The sequence below is a fragment of the Chiloscyllium plagiosum genome, chromosome 5 (assembly GCF_004010195.1).
Source record: "Chiloscyllium plagiosum isolate BGI_BamShark_2017 chromosome 5, ASM401019v2, whole genome shotgun sequence".
Lineage (NCBI taxonomy): Eukaryota > Metazoa > Chordata > Chondrichthyes > Orectolobiformes > Hemiscylliidae > Chiloscyllium > Chiloscyllium plagiosum.
In genome coordinates this window covers 111,922,578-111,928,267 of record NC_057714.1, presented here as the reverse complement: position 1 = coordinate 111,928,267, position 5,690 = coordinate 111,922,578, and positions in this window count along the sequence as shown.

Genomic DNA, 5,690 nt, shown 5'->3' with positions numbered 1-5,690 from the left:
AGCACTTACGTGACATCCCTGTTTAAAAAGGGAGTAAGGCAAAAGATGGAAAATTACAGACCAATTAGCCTCACCTTGGTTTTGGCCAAGATACTGGAATCCATTGTGAAGGAAGAGATTTCTGAATACTTGGAAGTGTGTGTTAAAATAGGGCAAAGTCAGCATGGTTTCATCAAGGAGAGGTCATGTCTGACAAATCTGCTGGAATTCTTTGAGGAAGTAATGAGCAGGTTAGACCAAGTAAAGCCAATGGATGTTCTCTACCTGCTCTTTATGTACAGCCCTTTCTTGGATCCAGTACTAATCCTAATATACCTTGTTAGTCATGGCAGGGCCACCTGCCCCATTTTATTTTGTGCCAGACAGAAATGAACAACAGTTGCAAACTTAGAATAGTGCTGGAAAAGCCTGCAGGCCAGGCGGTGTCTGAGGAGCAGGAAAATTGACGTTTCGGGCAAAAGCCCTTCATCAATGTCGATTTTCCTGCTCCTTGGATGCTGCCTGACCTGCTGAGCTTTTCCAGTACTACTCTAACCTCCAGCATCTGCACTTTTGAACAGTTACGAACTATCTATATCCAGCTGTATCCTTTGACAATCCTCCTCAGTACCTGCAACTCTGCCAATTTTGGTGTAATCCGCAAACTTACTAATCAGACCACCTAAATTTTATTCCAGATCATTTATATACATAACAAACAACAAAGGTCCCAGCACTGACCCCTGCAGAACACCACTAGTTAATGAACTACATTCCGAAAAGCACCCTTCCACCGCTACATTCTGTCTTTTATGACCCAGCCAGTTTTGTATCCATCTAGCAAGCTTACCCTGGGGATCCTATGAGACTCCACATTCTGTATCAGTCTGCCATGAGGAACCTTATTATGCTTTACTCCATGTAGGCAACATCCACTGCCCTTCCTTTATCAATCATTCTTGTCAGCTCCTCAAAAAAACTATTAACTTGTTGCGATATGATCTTCCCTCCATAAACCTATGCTACCTATCACTAACAAGTCCACTTGCTTCCAAATATGAATAAATCCCATCTCTCAGTTTCTTCTCCAACAGCTTCCCCACCACCGATGTCAGGCTCATTGGCGTGTAATTACCTGGATTATCTGTTTCTCTTCTTAAACAAAGGTACAACACTTGCTATTCTCTGGTCCTCTGGAACCTTGCTTAAGGCCCTAGCTATTTACTCTCTTGCCTCCTATAGTATCCTGGGATAGATCCCGTCTGGCCCTAGAGACTTGTCTACCTTAAAGTAGTTCAAGACCTGCCCGAGTATTCACACACCTTTCCCTAACTTCAGCATCCTTCACGTCCCTCTCTTTGGTGAATACCGATATAAAGTACTCATTAAAGATCTCACCCATTTCCTCTGGCTCTACGTGTAACCTTGCTCCTTAAGTGGACCTACTCTTTCCCTAGCTCCCCTCTTGCTCCTAACATATGTATAAAATGCCCTTTGATTCTCATTAATCCTGCTGGCCAAGGTAATTTCATAGCCCCTTTTAGCCCTAACTCCCCATTTGAGCTCCTTCCTACTTTTTCTATATTCTTCAAGGACATCATCTGTTTTTCTGTTGCCTAGATCCTAAGTATGTTTCCTTCTTTTTGACTTAGCTGATAATTTCCCCTCAAGGTTCCTGAATCCAACATTCCTGTCCTTCATTTTGATGGGAACATGCCTGTCCTACATTCTAATCAACTAGTTATTAAAAAAAACTCCCATGTCAGATGAGGATTTACCTTCAAGTAGCTACTTTCAATCCACATTCTTCAATTTTTGCCTAATTTGGTTATATTGCAAAATGTGTGTCTGAGACAATTGTGTATACTGACCATAAGTCTACAGATGACAAAGCCTTAACATTTTTGGAAAAATTTAAGAATAAAAATACCCAACTGTTTAGACAGAGTTCATTGTTACAGCTATTCTAACTGAAAATTATTTCTGTGGCAAAACGGGAAAACGTAATTGCTGATGCATTATCACAACTTTGATGAAGGAAGTCAGAGGTCTTCAGTGGAAGAAGAAATGGACTAAGATGGACTGTTGTGTTGAATGTTTGCATGGTTAGGTTTAGTGTATGTACATATGTAATGTAGAGTACTAATAGCGTGGGACTAAAGTTCTCAACTGCTAGATTGTTTCTTTCATTTTCCTTTCTCCTGAACTGGAACGGAGATGAGATACTGCTATATTAGAGCAGTTGATGATTAGTAGTTAAATAATATATTATTTTATTAAATATTTCAGCAGTTAAATTTATTCCAATTCTTTTTTGGTTGAATTTTGACTGTGTTGTAAGAATATAGCGGGTTTTGCTTATAGCCTAGTAGTGGACCAATCAAATCACATCTGGAACACAGCCTCTTCCACTTGCCTTTAAAAAAACGAAAACTTTAGGATCTAGGCTATCTCCTTGCTATATTTTGAGGGCATTGTCCATAACGATGACAGTATCACTGCTCACTCTGCAGCCAACTTGCAAGACACTCTTAATTTCTTCAATTCTGCATATAGAAAATCAGCATTTCCTTGCAAGTTAACCTAGACCTGATCAATCAGAGGTCACCTATATATGTTGAAGGAGACATTTTGGAATGTATTGAGCACTTAGCATATTTTAGAGTCATAGAGATGTACAGCATGGAAACAGACCCTTCGGCCGACCAGATATCCCAACCCAATCCAGTCCCAACTGCCAGCACCCGGCCCATATCCCTCCAAACCCTTCCTATTCATATACCCATCCAAATGCCTCTTAAATGTTGCAATTGTACCAGACTCCACCACTTCCTCTGGCAGCTCATTCCATACACGTACCACCTTCTGTGTGAAAACGTTGCCCCTTAGGTATCTTTTATATCTTTCCCTCTCACCCTAAACCTATGCCCTCTAGTTCTGGATTCCCTGACCCCAGGGAAAAGACTTTGATTATTTATCCTATCCATGCCCCTCATTATTTTGTAAACCTCTATAAGGTCACCCCTCAGCCTCCGACGCTCCAAGGAAAACAGCCCCAGCCTGTGCAGCCTCTCCCTGTAGCTCAAAACCTCCAACCATGCCAACATCCTTGTTAATCTTTTCTGAACCCTTTCAAGTTTCACAACATCTTTCTGATAGGAAGGAAACCAGAACTACAAGCAATATTCCGACAGTGGCCTAACCAATGTCCTGTACAGTCGCAACATGACCTCCCAACTCCTGTACTCAATACTCTGTCCAATAAAGGAAAGCATACCAAACGCCTTCTTCACTATCCTATCTACCTGCGACTCCACTTTCAAGGAGCTATGAACCTGTACTCCAAGGTCTCTTTGTTCAGCCATACTCCCGAGGACCTTACTGTTAAGTGTATAAGTCCTGCTAAGATTTGCTTTCCCAAATTCCAGCACCTCGCATTTATCTGAATTAAGCTCCATCTGCCACTTCTCAGCCCATTGGCCCAGATCCTGTTGTAATCTGAGGTAACCCTCTTCACTGCCCACTACACCTCCAATTTTGGTGTCATCTGCAAACGTACTAACTGTACCTCTTATGCTCGCATCCAAATCATTTATGTAAATGACAAAAAGTAGGAGCGCAGCACCGATCCTTGTGGCACTCCACTGGTCACAGGCCTCCAGTCTGAAAAACAATCCTCCACCACCCTGTCTTCTACCTTTGCGCCAGTTCTGTATCCAAATGGCTCGTTCTCCCTGTATTCCATGAGATCTAACCTTGCGAATCAGTCTCCCATGGGGAACCTTGTCGAATGCCTTTCTGAAGTCCATAGAGATCACATCTACTGCTCTGCCCTCATCAATCTTCTTTGTTACTTCTTCAAAAAACTCTATAAAGTTTATGAGACATGATCCCCATGCAAAAAGCCATGTTGACTATCCTGAATCAGTCCTTGCCTTTCCAAATACATGTACATCTTGTCCCTCAGGATTCCCTCCAACAACTTGTCCACCACTGAGGTCAGGCTCACCGGTCTATAGTTCCCTGGCTTGTCTTTACCACCCTTCTTAAACAGTGGCACTATGTTTGCCAACCTCCAGTCTTCCGGCACCTCACCTGTGACTATCAATGATACAAATATCTCATATTTTGGGAGGCAAGTCTACCAAAAGGTCACAATTAACAAGGTGATCACAACACCAGAACAGCCTTCTACAAACTTACAGCAATGCAGTGAGACTGGGACAATGAATCCACAATATGAAGAAAAGCTAGAGAATTTTCAACAGTAATGCCTTTGCTGCTTTCTCTTAATTCATTGGGAGGGCTACTGAACAGAGATTAGCACAGAAAATCTAAGACAATCCTGGGTTTTCCTTGAAGTGCAGTAATATTGGCATTAATGACTGGGAAGAGCTTGCTTTCAATTGCTTAACTCTGTATCAACACTCATTATCATTTGAGCTCAAAAATCTTAATGATATAGCAGAGCAATGGCAGAAAGAGTATGATGCACATCTTGCACTCTGGATTCAACTAAATTGTGGAAAGTCAAGCAGTGTGTTCAACAATCTGCAGGTCAAGAATCAGCCTGCTCTGTCACATGAAGACCCACAGCAGAAATATGTGACTGAGTGGACTTCATTCTTGAATGGAGGGATAAACGACAACAAAGCAATGGAGTGGTAATTAGATCTTTGTAAGGAAGTTTTTGGAGTAGGATTTGTGCGCAGAGTTTTGTGACTCAGTGGACCATTGTTTTGAAGAAGGCTATAAACAACAAGTATTAACTCTTTTCACCCTTTATTAAGATAGACCCAGACCTATATCTACATTAGATGGTCACCTGTGACATCTTCTATCAAATGTAGCTTTCTGGCAGAGTGGGAATAATTGGAGCAGAACATGCAGAAATGTTTAACCAGTGTCAGTTATATTTTCTATCCTTATTTTTATAAGACACTTTGAATTTATATCACAGTGTTAGTGGAAGCCAGGTTTATTCTTGTACCATTTAACCTGGAAGATGCAGAGACAATACATGATTTTGAAAGAAAATAGAACAGTACAGCATAGAAACAGGTCCTTCAGCACAACATCCGTTATTGATGATTTGGAGATGCCGGTGTTGGACTGGGGTGTACAATGTTAAAAATCACACAACACCAGGTTATAGTCCAACAGGTTTAATTGGAAGCACACTAGCTTTCGGAGCGACGCTCCTTCATCAGGTGATGGTGGAGGGCTCAATCCTAACACAGAATTTATAACAAAAATTTACAGTGTGATGTAACTGAAATTATACATTGAAAAATTGATTGTCTGTTAAGCCTTTCATCTGTTACAATACAGTGATAGTTTCACTCCTTTCATGTGTAAATCACAAAACCCTTTTTCTTAAAATGTTGCATTCTCGGGTTAGCTGTTAACAATGGTGATAGCTAGACAATATGTTGAAGGTGTTGGCCCCCTGTCCACTGACCAGTTCCACCACAGAACACACCAGATGGCCTCCTTTTTTAGAGACCGCAATTTCCCTTCCCACATGCTTAAAGATGCCCTCCAACGCGTCTCGTCTACATCCCGCACCTCCGCCCTCAGACCCCACCCCTCCAACCGTAACAAAGACAGAACGCCCCTGGTGTTCACCTTCCACCCTACCAACCTTCGCATAAACCAAATCATCCGCCGACATTTCTGCCACCTCCAAACAGACCCCACCACCAGGGATA